The following is a 16,362-nucleotide window of genomic DNA, read 5'->3' on the forward strand; positions in this document are numbered from 1 at the left end:
ATTAGTATTCCAATGTGTGTGTGTGTATATATATATATATATATACACACACACACATTGGAATACTACTCAGCCATAAAAAGGAACGAATTAACTGCATTTATAGTGACCTGGATGAGACTGGAGACTATTATTCTAAGTGAAGTAACTCAGGAATGGAAAACCAAACATCGTATGTTTTCACCGATACGGGGAGCTAAGCTATGAGGATGCAAAGGCATAAGAATGATACAATGGACTTTGGGGCCTTGGGGGGAAGAGTGGGAGGGGGGTGAGGGATAAAAGACTACAAATAGTGTGGACTACATACTGCTTGGGTGATGGGTGCACCAAAATCTCACAAATCACCACGAAAGAAATTACTCATGTAACCAAATACCACCTGTACCCCAATAACCTATGGAAAAAAATAAAAAGTGAACATAAAAAAAACCAGTAATTCTCTACAGTCACCAAATTTGTTAATCAGGTATAATTTGTGGAGGATCTAACAAAACATCAACATAATTATCAGTGCCTTTTAGAAAAACTTCAATGTCACTACAGAGGACATCATCTTATTATCTGCATTGATAATAAAATCAGTTAAATGAACTGAAATACCCAATATTTTAAGGAAGTTAATAGGAATTTAACAAACACCAGTTCCTCAAACTGTAGTTTTGACTTTAGTTCACTGAGGCATGCAAGTATTTATCCACATTTGAGTAACACTTAATTTTTCCAACACTTTATTTATTATTGAAAAAAACCACAGGGTAGAAAATGCCACCAGTGCAAAGCCCTCAGAAATGGTTCTACCATTACATACGAGGACACTTGTCCTCCCACAACGTTCTCTTGTCTCTATCAGCAATCTTGTGAATTCATTAAAGAGGAGACATTTATCAGGAAAGAAGAAGAAGTGTTTTCTTTTATTTTCACCACCCTTGCATTCTTTTGTTGTCATTGTTTGGGGATTTTGTTTAGGTTTCCTTTCACAGCACAGATTGATGACTTGGTTTAATTAAATTAAACAAATTAGTTCAACCCTATTTTCCAATGTGAATTTATTTGAAAATTTAGATAAATAGAAGATGAATTGAACAAACCAGTCACCTAAAAACTTCTTCGCATTTTGATTTTATGTTGAGTGAAAGGGCCAGGCTCCTGCTAAAGCTGTGTCTTCTGTATTCTGCAGCATTACTAAAGGTGTATACAAGATTGCCGCACTTATTTTGTAGCATGTATAAGAAACCACACAGTTCTCCCCACACAGAAACATGTTCCTCTCCAGTTCTCAATTATTATTTTTGCCAGACAGGCCATTCAAGCTAGCAACAGGATGAGTCACTTGAAAATATTTTATCTACTCAGAATCTTAGAACTTTAAGAAAAAAATTGAGAATTTTCCTGATTTGTAAATTATATAAGACCAAAATGAAAGTAATACCTGCTAAACTGACAGGGTATGGGAGAGAATTAAATGAATGTGTGTATAAGAAATGACTAGCAGAGTGACTAGCATGTAAGTAGGGACTCAATGAAACTTTTTTTCCTTTCCAGATTAAAAGATCTTTCCTATATTTTACAATACATTTTTTATAATTATTACATATGTTGATGATTGTACATATTTCCATCTCCTACATTTTGGGAGCAGGAAACTTATTTCATCTTTGATTTCTCTGTGTCTGACTTAGTATTTACATATTATAGGTTCTCACTAACTATTCTTTGAATAAATCAAATAAGCATAAATAAAAGCCTTTTAAACTGGATGAAGTTTATTGATCACAAATTATACTTTCAATAAAGGTGATAAGAAGTTAAATGTAATCTAAGATACAAACATAAAAATATTACCTTCAGCTCACATAACATTGCAGAGAGGCATAATTTAAATTATTTCCTGGATCATACTTAAATATATTATTCTCACATCTTTAGGAATCAGACAATGTGCCACATTGTTTAATACAAATTGAATTAAGCTGGAATTTCATGTTATATGTAAAACTTATGTAAATAAGTTTTAGGAATATAAAGGCAAACTCATCCAGTATAAATGTATAAATAGACTTGACCACTAACAATTAGACTGAATTATCTCTTTTAATAATCTCTCTTGGATATGTGCAAAACACTTAGTGACATACAGAATTCCTAAACAGAAGTTTCATGCTTTATAGAATTTATTGTCCCTCGCCGTCAAAAATACAGTCAGCAAGCATTTATTTCTACAAAATAGGAGTCCATTAAATATTTACATAAGTCTGTCGTTGATGTATGTGAATGTGTTGCTTTTGCAAATAAAATTTTCCTGTATTAATGGTTAGACTTGATTTCGCGCATACTATGCTCAGCTATTAAATATTGCCATTACCTGCTCTCAAAAAAGTAAAGTAAAAGGCCTGGAAAAGGCTCAGAATCCTGCAGGTTGTAGCATTCTGGCACCCACTCATCATATAAAGGTTTTAAATTACAGTAAGATTTATTTATTAAAACATTTATTCCCATGTGGACAGATTATAATTGGTCATCACCCAGCATGAAGCACCTCCAATAGACAGCATTAAGATTAGAGACTATACATACCATATTGTATGCAAAACAACGTCTCCATTGCAAATACCTCTCTGTTCTTCATAGATTACTTCACAATTTGATATGTAAAACACTTGTATATTTAAGAAACACACCATCTACAAGACAAAATTGCTGAAGTATAACCCATAGGTATAAAAATGTCAACAATCTCAGCACTTCAGTTTTTAATCAGTGGTGGAATAATGGTGCTAATTATGGAAAATGAGCTCAATTAATTATTGTGAGAGTGTGATGCTGCAAGGAGAACTCACAAACCTAAGGGCCTTTAGAAAGTGGATAAGTAAAATTTCTAAGCAAAATAAAATTTCTGTAGTAAAAATTCTAAGCAGCCCTTGTTACCTTAATGACTAACAATGACTGAATTACTTTACCATAGTTTCAGGATGGTGCAAATATCTGAGCACAAGCAAATTTACCAAACCAAAGTAAAATTAGCACTTATCTTAATGTAAATACAAATCATCAGATTCTGGAGCAGGTAGCTTATCACAACACATGATGGTAGCTGCAACTCCCAGAATGAACATTACTCCTATAGAAGAATACATTCAGTAATACATTCCACTGATTGACTGTCCATACTTCTTGTTTTAGAACATTAGCACATTGTATGAAAAACTGTTTGAATGAAACTTTTAAAATATTTCTTTTGTATTAAGTTTGCGGGGAGCCCTAACCCTTAAGAAATGGTGTATCTGTTTGTGGGAAGTTCTCAGAAGAAGCTCTTAAGTGCAAACCATGTGAACCTGTCCCCTGAAATGAGGAATCTGCTGAGAAAATGGCAAAGAGTTAAAAGCCAAAGAATAAGCCGTGGACAAGGAACTTCTAAAGGATAGCACCTACATGCAAATTGGAGCCAAAGAGAGAACAGAACAAAGTAGATGAGAAACCACATGGCAATTCAAGACGGCTGCGTATGAAACAGACACAACTTGGTGGTCTTCTTTAGCTCTTTCTGTGACTCATCACTTATTCTTGCGTTTATTTCACGAAATCATTTCTCAGAGTATGGTTTCACGGTCCTTCACTAGATTCAGTATCATGGCCACCATGTTTTCTGACGTATATAGAGAGGTTAAGTAATCATGTGTTGACTGAACAAATGGCAGAGATTAGGGTATAATAAGAAAGTTGCTGGCTTTGATGCTAGTGGATAAAAATAGTTTATGAGCTAGACAAGCAATTAATATCTTAATCAAACTTCAGGAAAGAGCTCAGGTGAGCATGTTCATGGATATACTAAAATGAGAAAAGAGTCCTTCTAAAGAATACTGTAAGTACATGGTGTCCCAATAAATGACCCAGAACAAATAAGTGCGTTCAAAGATTGCTAGGATAATCTTTAATTTATCTTCATTTAAACAAATTAATGTGCTAAGTGCCTCTTTGGACTCACAATACTTTATATACTAAACATACAGAAAAAGACTAAAAATAAATGGAAGATATGCTTTTTTATTATGATTCCATCAGGGAAACTAGATATTTAAATATAAGTATTTTGACAAATAGCTGCCTCATAGAGATAAACAAGATTTAGCTGAAACAGAAATTATATGCAAATATAGAAGGTCTTTTGAGATATCTATTTGAGATCTCTATTTTCACTCAATATGAGTGCCTTTGAGATCTCTATTTTCACTCAATCTCAGTGCCTTTTGAAAGAGTTTTTCCATGAAATCTGAAGTATTCTTTTAAGAGATTCTTAGGTTCTAAATATCTGAACTGCCAAGCTCCACAGGGTTTGTTTTACTTATTTATTTGTTTTAACAAAACCTTGCTTTTGGATGAAATCACCCAAAAAACTTAGTTGTAACTCCTTCTTTTGCCAAATACAGAAATGAAAAAATAATAAATTATGCAGCAATTTACTAATATAATCTTTAAGGTTGATGCATTTTTCAATATCAGTCAAAATTTGGATGAAATACAAAGTGTATGATTTCTATTATTTGAGGTAATTATAAATGCATTTTCTGTTTTTTTTTAAATTACTTATCATTTATTAATGTCCTTCTATGTAAGAAGAGGATTATAGCTCTCTTATCCCCCACAAACACATATCCTCCTATCCTCTCAATGTGATTATATCATCATTTTGGGGACAATATTAGTATTCAGTATTTAAATTATTATTATTATATTATTTTCTTTTTTATATTTTATTTTATTTTTTATTTTATTTTATTTTATTTTATTTTTATTATTATTATACTTTAGGTTTTATGGTACATGTGCGCAATGTGCAGGTTAGTTACATATGTATACATGTGCCACGCTGGTGCGTTGCACCCACTAACTCGTCATCTAGCATTAGGTATAACTCCCAGTGCTATCCCTCCCCCCTCCCCCAACCCCAAAACAGTCCCCAAAGTGTGATGTTCCCCTTCCTGTGTCCATGTGTTCTAATTGTTCAATTCCCACCTATGAGTGAGAATATGCGGTGTTTGGTTTTTTGTTCTTGCGATAGTTTACTGAGAATGATGATTTCCAATTTCATCCATGTCCCTACAAAGGACGTGAACTCATCATTTTTTATGGCTGCATAGTATTCCATGGTGTATATGTGCCACATTTTCTTAATCCAGTCTATCATTGTTGGATATTTGGGTTGGTTCCAAGTCTTCGCTATTGTGAATAATGCTGCAATAAACATACGTGTGCATGTGTCTTTATAGCAGCATGATTTATAGTCCTTTGGGTATATACCCAGTAATGAGATCGCTGGGTCAAATGGAATTTCTAGTTCTAGATCCCTGAGGAACCACCACACTGACTTCCACAAGGGTTGAACTAGTTTACAGTCCCACCAACAGTGTAAAAGTGTTCCTATTTCTCCACATCCTCTCCAGTACCTGTTGTTTCCTGACTTTTGAATGATTGCCATTCTAACTGGTGTGAGATGGTATCTCATTGTGGTTTTGATTTGCATTTCTCTGATGGCCAGTGATGGTGAGCATTTTTTCATGTGTTTTTTGGCTGCATAAATGTCTTCTTTTGAGAAGTGTCTCTTGATGTCCTTCGCCCACTTTTTGATGGGGTTGTTTGTTTTTTTCTTGTAAATTTGTTGGAGTTCATTGTAGATTCTGGATATTAGCCCTTTGTCAGATGAGTAGGTTGCGAAAATTTTCTCCCATTTTGTAGGTTGCCTGTTCACTCTGATGGTAGTTTCTTTTGCTGTGCAGAAGCTCTTGAGTTTAATTAGATCCCATTTGTCAATTTTGGCTTTTGTTGCCATTGCTTTTGGTGTTTTAGACATGAAGTCCTTGCCCATGCCTATGTCCTGAATGGTAATGCCTAGGTTTTCTTCTAGGGTTTTTATGGTTTTAGGTCTAACATTTAAGTCTTTAATCCATCTTGAATTGATTTTTGTGTAAGACGTAAGGAAGGGATCCAGTTTCAGCTTTCTACATATGGCTAGCCAGTTTTCCCAGCACCATTTATTAAATAGGGAATCCTTTCCCCATTTCTTGTTTTTCTCAGGTTTGTCAAAGATCGGATAGTTGTAGATATGTGGCGTTGTTTCTGATGGCTGTGTTCTGTTCCATTGATCTATATCTCTGTTTTGGTACCAGTACCATGCTGTTTTGGTTACTGTAGCCTTATAGTATGGTTTGAAGTCAGGTAGTGTGATGCCTCTGGCTTTGTTCTTTTGGCTTAGGATTGACTTGGTGATGCGGGCTCTTTTTTGGTTCCATATGAACTTTAAAGAAGTTTTTTCCAATTCTGTGAAGAAAGTCATTGGTAGCTTGATGGGGGTGGCATTGAATCTGTAAATTACCTTGGGCAGTATGGCCATTTTCACGATATTGATTCTTCCTACCCATGAGCATGGAATGTTCTTCCATTTGTTTGTATACTCTTTTATTTCCTTGAGCAGTGGTTTGTAGTTCTCCTTGAAGAGGTCCTTCACATCCCTTGTAAGTTGGATTCCTAGGTATTTTATTCTCTTTGAAGCAACTGTGAATGGGAGTTCACTCATGATTTGGCTCTCTGTTTGCCTGTTATTGGTGTATTAAGAATGCTTGTGATTTTTGCACATTGATTTTGTATCCTGAGACTTTGCTGAAGTTGCTTATCAGCTTAAGGAGATTTTGGGCTGAGACTATGGGGTTTTCTAGATATCATGTCATCTGCAAACAGGGACAATTTGACTTCCTCTTTTCGTAATTGAATACCCTTTATTTCCTTCTCCTGCCTAATTGCCCTGGCCAGAATTTCCAACACTATGTTGAATAGAAGTGGTGAGAGAGGGCATCCCTGTCTTGTGCCAGTTTTCAAAGGGAATGCTTCCAGTTTTTGCCCATTCAGTATGATATTGGCTGTGGGTTTGTCCTAGATAGCTCTTATTATTTTGAGATCCGTCCCATCAATACCTAATTGATTGAGAGTTTTTAGCATGAAGGGTTGTTGAATTTTGTCAAAGGCCTTTTCTGCATCTATTGAGATAATCATGTGGTTTTCGTCTTTGGTTCTGTTTATATGCTGGATTACATTTATTGATTTGCATATATTGAACCAGCCTTGCATCCCAGGGATGAAGCCCACTTGATCATGGTGGATAAGCTTTTTGCTGTGCTGCTGGATTCGGTTTGCCAGTATTTTATTGAGGATTTTTGCATCAATGTTCATCAAGGATATTGGTCTAAAATTCCCTTTTTTGGTTGTGTCTCTGTCCGACTTTGGTATCAGGATGATGCTGGCCTCATAAAATGAGTTAGGGAGGATTCCCTCTTTTTCTATTGATTGGAATAGTTTCAGAAGGAATGGTACCAGTTCCTCCTTGTACCTCTGGTAGAATTCGGCTGTGAACACATCTGGTCCTGGACTTTTTTTGGTTGGTAAGCTATTGATTATTGCCACAATTTCAGCTCCTGTTATTGGTCTATTCAAAGATTCAACTTCTTCCTGGTTTAGTCTTGGGAGGGTGTATGTGTTGAGGAATTTATCCATTTCTTCTAGATTTTCTAGTTTATTTGCGTAGAGGTGTTTGTAGTATTCTCTGATGGTAGTTTGTATTTCTGTGGGATCGGTGGTGATATCCCCTTTATCATTTTTTATTGCATCTATTTGATTCTTCTCTCTTTTTTTCTTTATTAATCTTGCTAGCGGTCTATCAATTTTGTTGATCCTTTCAAAAAACCAGCTCCTGGATTCATTAATTTTTTGAAGGGTTTTTTGTGTCTCTATTTCCTTCAGTTCTGCTCAGATTTTAGTTATTTCTTGCCTTTTGCTAGTTTTGAATGTGTTTGCTCTTGCTTTTCTAGTTCTTTTAATTGTGATGTTAGGGTGTCAATTTTGGATCTTTCCTCCTTTCTCTTGTGGGCATTTAGTGCTATAAATTTCCCTCTACACACTGCTTTGAATGCATCCCAGAGATTCTGGTACATTGTGTCTTGGTTCTCGTTGGTTTCAAAGAACATCTTTATTTCTGCCTTCATTTCGTTATGTACCCAGTAGTCATTCAGGAGCAGGTTGTTCAGTTTCCATGTAGTTGAGCGGTTTTGAGTGAGATTCTTAATCCTGAGTTCTAGCTTGATTGCACTGTGATCTGAGAGATAGTTTGTTATAATTTCTGTTCTTTTACATTTACTGAGGAGAGCTTTACTTCCAAGTATGTGGTCAATTTTGGAATAGGTGTGGTGTGGTGCTGAAAAAAATGTACATTCTGTTGATTTGGGGAGGAGAGTTCTGTAGATGTCTATTAGGTCTGCTTGGTGCAGAGCTGAGTTCAATTCCTGGGTATCCTTGTTGACTTTCTTTCTCGTTGATCTGTCTAATGTTGACAGTGGGGTGTTAAAGTCTCCCATTATTAATGTGTGGGAGTCTAAGTCTCTTTGTAGGTCACTCAGGACTTGCTTTATGAATCTGGATGCTCCTGTATTGGGTGCATATATATTTACGATAGTTAGCTCTTCTTGTTGAATTGATCCCTTTACCATTATGTAATGGCCTTCTTTGTCTCTTTTGATCTTTGTTGGTTTAAAGTCTGTTTTATCAGAGACTAGGATTGCAACCCCTGCCTTTTTTTGTTTTCCATTTGCTTGGTAGATCTTCCTCCATCCTTTTATTTTGAGCCTATGTGTGTCTCTGCACATGAGATGGGTTTCCTGAATACAGCACACTGATGGGTCTTGAGTCTTTATCCAATTTGCCAGTCTGTGTCTTTTAATTGGAGCATTTAGTCCATTTACACTTAAAGTTAATATTGTTATGTGTGAATTTGATCCTGTCATTATGATGTTAGCTGGTTATTTTGCTCATTAGTTGATGCAGTCTCTTCCTAGTCTCAATGGTCTTTACATTTTGGCATAATTTTGCAGTGGCTGGTACCGGTTGTGCCTTTCCATGTTTAGTGCTTCCTTCAGGAGCTATTTTAGGGCAGGCCTAGTGGTGACAAAATCTCTCAGCATTTGCTTGTCTGTAAAGGATTTTATTTCTCCTTCACTTATGAAGCTTAGTTTGGCTGGATATGAAATTCTGGGTTGAAAATTCTTTTCTTTAAGAATGTTGAATATTGGCCCCCGCTCTCTTCTGGCTTGCAGGGTTTATGCCAAGAGATCCGCTGTTAGTCTGATGGGCTTCCCTTTGTGGGTAACCCGACCTTTCTCTCTGGCTGCCCTTAACATTTTTTCCTTCATTTCAACTTTGGTGAATCTGACAATTATGTGTCTTGGAGTTGCTCCTCTAAAGGAGTATCTTTGTGGCGTTCTCTGTATTTCCTGAATTTGAATGTTGGCCTGCCTTGCTAGATTGGGGAAGTTCTCCTGGATAATATCCTGCAGAGTGTTTTCCAACTTGTTTCCATTCTCCCCGTCACTTTCAGGTACACCAATCAGATGTAGATTTGGTCTTTTCACATAGTCCCACATTTCTTGGAGGCTTTGCTCATTTCTTTTTATTCTTTTTTCTCTAAACTTTCCTTCTCACTTCATTTCATTCATTTCATCTTCCATGGCTGATACCCTTTCTTCCATTTGATTGCATCGGCTCCTGAGGCTTCTGCATTCTTCACGTAGTTCTCGAGCCTTGGTTTTCAGCTCCATCAGCTCCTTTAAGCACTTCTCTGTATTGGTTATTCTAGTTATACATTCTTCTAAATTTTTTTCAAAGTTTTCAACTTCTTTGCCTTTGGTTTGAATATCCTCCCGTAGCTCGGAGTAATTTGATCGTCTGAAGCCTTCTTCTCTCAGCTCGTCAAAGTCATTCTCCATCCAGCTTTATTCCGTTGCTGGTGAAGAACTGCGTTCCTTTGGAGGAGGAGAGGCAGTCTGCTTTTTAGAGTTTCCAGTTTTTCTGCTCTGTTATTTCCCCCATCTTTGTGGTTTTATCTACTTTTGGTCTTTGATGATGGTGATGTACAGATGGGTTTTTGGTGTGGATGTCCTTTCTGTTAGTGTTCCTTCTAACAGACAGGACCCTCAGCTGCAGGTCTGTTGGAGTACCCAGCCGGCCGTGTGAGGTGTCAGTCTGCCCCTGCTGGGGGGTGCCTCCCAGTTAGGCTGCTCGGGGGTCAGGGGTCAGGGACCCACTTGAGGAGGCAGTCTGCCCGTTTTCAGATCTCCAGCTGTGTGCTGGGAGAACCACTGCTCTCCTCAAAGCTGTCAGACAGGGACATTTAAGTCTGCAGAGGTTACTGCTGTCTTTTTGTTTGTCTGTGCCCTGCCCCTAGAGGTGGAGCCTACAGAGGCAAGCAGGCCTCCTTGAGCTGTGGTGGGCTCCACCCAGTTCAAGCTTCCCGGCTGCTTTGTTTACCTAAGTGAGCCTGGGCAATGGTGGGCGCCCCTCTCCCAGCCTCACTGCGGCCTTGCTGTTTGATCTCAGACTGCTGTGCTAGCAATCAGCGAGACTCCGTGGGCATAGGACCCTCTGAGCCAGGTGCGGGCTATAATCTCCTGGTGCACCGTTTCCTAAGCCCGTTGGAAAAGCACAGTATTCAGGTGGGAGTGGCCCGATATTTCAGGTGCCGTCTGTCACCCCTGGAAAGGGAACTCCCTGACCCCTTGCACTTCCCGAGTGAGGCAATGCCTCGGCCCTGCTTCGGCTGGCGCATGGTGCACTCACCCACTGACCTGCGCCCACTGTCTGGCACTCCCTAGTGAGATGAACACGGTACCTCAGATGGAAATGCAGAAATCACCCGTCTTCTGCATCGCTCACGCTGGGAGCTGTGGACCAGAGCTGTTCCTATTTGGCCATCTTGGCTCCTCTCCCCATTTTCTGTTATTAATATGTAGTAATTTACTGTTTCATATACTCCAAGGATAAGATTCTGGAGATTTTTAAATCAGTTACTAAATGGTCATAATTTATGTCTCTAAAGATTGTGATGTCTTAAATCAACAGTCTTGGTTTGCATTTAGAGTCTCTGCAAAATTTTTCAGATAACGGTATTTTAAAATAACAATTTTTTATTTTATATATCAAATGTCACTAATATATACAGATCCAAGGATACCAAACATTACAAGTAAATATATTGGAAAGAGGAGAAAGGAGGTAGAAACATGATTAAAAGGTCTTATCTAAATAATATTTTTTATCTTTCTGTTTTATTTTCCTCCTTTTCTTCTCTTCCATAAAGATCCATTTTACTGCATGATTTCTTATATTATATGCTTCCATTGAAGCATGTATGTTTCACATGGGTATAAATCAAATCATTAAAGTTGTATGTGTGATTAAATGGAGTTATTTTCTCCCCATTCTTCAAGTCATATACAGTGAGTAAAACTATCAGAATTACAGTCTTAGAATAGAATATGACAGAGTAAAACTATCAGAATTGCAGTCTTAGACTAGACTAAAGCAGATGTATACAGTGGCCTGTACTTAGTAACACAGCATTTAAGTGTCAGAACACAGAAAGAACCCAAGAATTTCTGAGGTGTCCCCCTGTAGGCTTTCAAATACCATGCATGAGATTTCAAAAGTTGTGGCAATTTGGCCAGGTGGCTCATGCCTGTAATCTCAGCACTTTGGGAGGCTGAGGCAGGCAGATCACGAGGTTAGGAGATTGAGACCATCCTAGCTAACATGGTTAAACTCTGTCTCTACTAAAAAAAACCAAAAAATTAGCCAGGCATGGTGGTGGGCACCTGTAGTCCCAGCTGCTTGGGAGAATGAGGCAGGAGAATGGTATGAACCTGGGGAGTGGAGCTTGCAGTGAGCTGAGATCACGGCACTGCACTCCAGCCTGGGCAACAGAGGGAGACTCCGTCTCAAAAAAAAAAAAAGTTGTGACAATTTTTCAGACACCAGAATGAAAATGATGTTTCAAGGTAACCTGGAAACCAGATCCCCTAAGACCCTAAGATAATTAATCCTTAATACTGTGTCTGTGTCTACATATCACTTTTGGATAGTCAGTGATTCTCCTTTGGTGATACCCATGGCTTGATGAAGGTTGACACTTAAAGGAACACACTTCTTGCTATCCAACCAGTATGTCTTGACCAGTTTTCTGTATGTGTTAATTGTAAAAAGAAATTATTCATCGTTCACATGAGCACATCCTTAATCTCCATCCATTCCATTTCTTTTCATAATGGTAAGAGAAGAACAAAGCATAAGCAATCGATGTCTAGAGAAAAGAAAATAATGAACGTAGGGAAGCATTGCACTTTTAGACAGCTACAAAATGTATGGGTTGTTTCTGCTTGTCCAACATTGCTCTTCCTTATGCAAACAAACTGTATTACCTGGAAACTTATCCAACTCCTACCCTATTCTTGCTGGTTTCATGCTCCATGCATTTCACACTAGCCTAATCTGACTGATTCCCACATGACCCAGGCCCTGGCCTCTGTGGTTAGTTCAGAAATCAAGTAGCTCTGTATAGGCTAAGCAGGATAAATTCCAAGACTATGGATCTTTTAAGAAGGATGCACTGCCTTTCAGTTAAATATGCTGAACTTGTAGGAAGTATATGTGAAACTGCTGCTAAATATCCTTTCACTATAAAGAGAGAGCCTGATTGAGACTACACCTAACACAGAGCAAAGAAGAGCTAAAAAATGTAGAGAAATTGTGTTCTGACAACACTGTGAGCTCATTGTAGATGCAAATCAAGGTCTACTTGTAGGCTTTTTTGTTACACAAGCCAGTCAATATATTATTTTTCTCTCATTTCTCTGTCTCTCACCATCTTCAATTTAAATTTCTGTCACCTGAAACTGAAATGGTTCAGATAAAAGGACTCCTTTCTAGTTGCTTAACTTAATAACAGATAGTGATTTATGCTTCAGGGATATTTTACCCCTCAATATTGTTTCAGACACCAGAAAAAAACACACTTTTATCAGCATATCAAAGCCATGTATTATTCAACAATTCATAATGAGAACTTAAGTCTCCCAAAAATATTCCACGAGATATGGAAATTCAAATAAGTCATAACATTTTACATTTCAGGAAACAAAATTAGAAAAAAGGAGAGAGAGACAGAGACAGAGAAAAAACCTACAACAAACAAGTTAAAATCAATTTGATATTGAATGTCAGCACATGAGTTTGTTAAATAAAAGATCAAAAATGACAAAAGAAAAAAAAGTTCAAAACTCTCCCATGCTGTCTCAGTAGTTTGTTGTTCTGGTTCCCCATCAAAGATATTTTTCTCTAAGAGAAAATCCACTGCATAATATTTTTTTAAAAAATGACTGTAAATTATAAAGATATGCATCTAGATTTATATCACCTGTTAATTGAGCAGAGGCATAAAAGCATGTTTATCAGCTTAATCATAATCATTTTGCTTGCTCAGGTCTCCTCTATTGTTATTTGTTTATCATCAGATATTTTAAGGGGGGAATTTCTTGAAAGAAAAGGGGACAGCCAGATGCTTTGTTTTAAGCTAATGAAAATAAAAGCTGAGGCTAGACCATTGTTCTGTCTGCAAGAGACATTCAATAGCTGTTTACTTCTTGCCTGAGACCAAACCCAGAGTTAAACTCTGCAGAACTGAAAAGTAATAAAACAAGCATCTCTAGTAAAGAAAGCCCTTATTTTCTTTTAGCCACCTTTCTGAGCCACTTCACCATTTCACTCTGCCAATGCACATCTCTCACTCTGCCAGGGCCTTCACACTCTGCCTCATCTGTACCTAAAGTTGCTCTCGTAAAACTAGCTAATAGAATCATAAAACCTAAGGAAGAGGTTTGTAAGTGATCTTCTCAGAGCTCGGCTTTCTGCACAATTACCTGAAGGCTACTGCATAAAATGAGGGTGAAACCAGAAGGAGGCCAGAGTTTCAACCCTGGCTTCAAACAGAGATGTTCAACTTTCATCTAGTTTATATCAAAAGACTTCACTTAAAACCTTATTTGGGGAAAAAAAGGAAGTGGGGAGTAAATTGAAAAATGTGGCAAACTAAAAAGCTTCTTGCACAGAAAAAGAGTCAACGGAATAAACAGTCAACTTACAGAATGAGAGAAAATACTTGAAAATTGTGCCTCTGACAAAAGACTAACATACAGAATCTACAAGGAACTCAAACAACAAGGAGAAAAACCCAACTGCATTAAAAATTGGGCAAAGGACATGAACAGTCATTTCTCAAAATAAGAAATAAAAACAGTTATATAGTTTAGATACTGGTCTTTGCCCAAATCACATGTCGATTGTAATCTACAATGCTGGAAGTGGGGCCTGGTGAGAGGTGTTTGAATCATGGGGGTAGATCCCTCATGGTTTGGTGCTGTCTTCGTAATAGTGACTTATCATGAGAGCTCGTCATTTAAAAGTGTGTGGCACTAACCTCTCCCACCACTCTCTGTCTCTTGCTCCTGCCCTGCCACGTGAGACCACTGCTCCCCCTTTACTTTCTGCCATGAGTAGAAGCACCCTGTGGCCTCCCCACAAGCCAAGCAGATTCCGGTGCCATGTTTCCTGTATAGCCTGCAAAACCATGAGGCAATTAAATCTTTTTTCTTTATAAATTACCCAGTCTCAGGTATTTCTTTATAGCAACACAAGACCAGCCTAATACAAGTGTCCAAAAACACATGGAAAAATGCTCAACATCGCTAGTCATAAGAGAAATGCAAATTAAAACTGCCATGGGATATCATGATGTTACACCAGTCAGAATGGTTATTATGATAAAGTCAAAAAACAACAGATATTGGTGTGGATGTGGAGAAAAGGGAACACTTATACACTGTTGGTGGGAACGTAAATTATTACTTCAACCTCTATGGAAAACAGTATGCAGATTTATGAGAACTAAAAATGGAACTACCGTTTGGTGCAGCAATTACAATACTGGGTATCTGACCAAAGGACAAGAAGTAATTACATATTATTTAAATCTGCTCTTGTATGTTCAGTGTAGCACTATCCACAATAGCAAAGTCATGGAACCAAGCTAAGTGTCCATCAATGGTTGACTGGATAAAGAAAATGTGGGGCATATATATATTTTATATACTATAAAATACTATGCAACCATAAAAAAGAATTAAATCATGTTCTTTACAGCAAAATAGATGGAGCTGAAGGTCATTACCCTAAGTGAACTAAGTCAGAAGCAGATAAATACTGCATGTCCTCACTTATGTGTGGGAGCTAACAATGGGTACACATGGACATAAAGATAAAAATAATAGACACTGGGGACTTGAAATGGGGGAGATGATGGGGATAAGGGCTAAAAAATTACCTATCAGGTATAATGTATACTATTTGGGTAATGAGTACATTAGAAACCCAGTCCCTACCAGTATGTAATATATCCATGTACTCCTTGAATCCAAAATAAAATAAACATCTTAAAAAAAAATGAAATAAGAGGTGGTTCAACTCTTGCTGCAACAGCTGTTAAAAGAAGTATAAAACCACTGTACCCAAAGATAAGTGCAGAGAACACCATTGTATTAGTTCATTTTCAAGCTGCTGATGAAGACATACCCCAAACTGGGCAATTTAGAAAAGAAAGAGGTTTAACTGGACTCACAGTTCCATGTGGCTGGGGAGGCCTCACAATCATGGAGGAAGGCAAGGAGGAGCAAATCACATCTTAGATGGATGGCAGCAGGCAAAAAAAAAAAAGAAAAAAAAATACCTTATGCCCAGAAACTCCCTTTTTTAAAACCATCAGATCTCATAAGACTCATTGAGTATCATGAGAACAGTGCAGGAAATACCCGCCCCCATAATTCAATCACCTCCCACGAGGTTCCTCCCATGACATGTGGGAATTGTGGGAGTTACAATTCAAGATGAGACTTGGGTGGGGACACGGCCAAACTGTATGAACCATCTTATATAAAATTGCCGTGTTTTAAGAACAGAAACAATATTCATCGAAAGAAGTAGTCTTTCATGGTGAAATACTGACATTATTAAGCTAGGAATAAAATGTTGGTTTCATCCTTCCCATATGGTCTTATTTATTTTACTTTTCTTCCCCTTCCTTCTTCCCTTCTTTCTTTCCATCCATCCTTATTTTCTCTCTTTGGGTCTTTTCAACTTCTATCTTTTTCTTCTGACTCTCTTTCTCTCTCTCTCCAGTTCTCTTTTTCTGTCTCATTTTCATTTTCTTTTTTTCTCTCTGATTTTCTTTCTTCTTTTCTTCATGGAAAATTATTACATTGACTTTAATCATTCATCACACAAATATTTGGGACATGCACTTATCCACCTTACCTTCAAAGTTTATAAGACATCAAAAAGAGAAAAAGAGATGCCAAGTTTCCTATGAATAGAGTTCTTTAAGAAAAATAAATTATAATAGTATAGATCAAATATTTTTAGTGTCTATGTCTTAGACTTTTG

The sequence above is a fragment of the Pongo pygmaeus genome, chromosome 7 (assembly GCF_028885625.2).
Source record: "Pongo pygmaeus isolate AG05252 chromosome 7, NHGRI_mPonPyg2-v2.0_pri, whole genome shotgun sequence".
In the NCBI taxonomy this organism is placed as follows: Eukaryota; Metazoa; Chordata; class Mammalia; order Primates; family Hominidae; genus Pongo; species Pongo pygmaeus.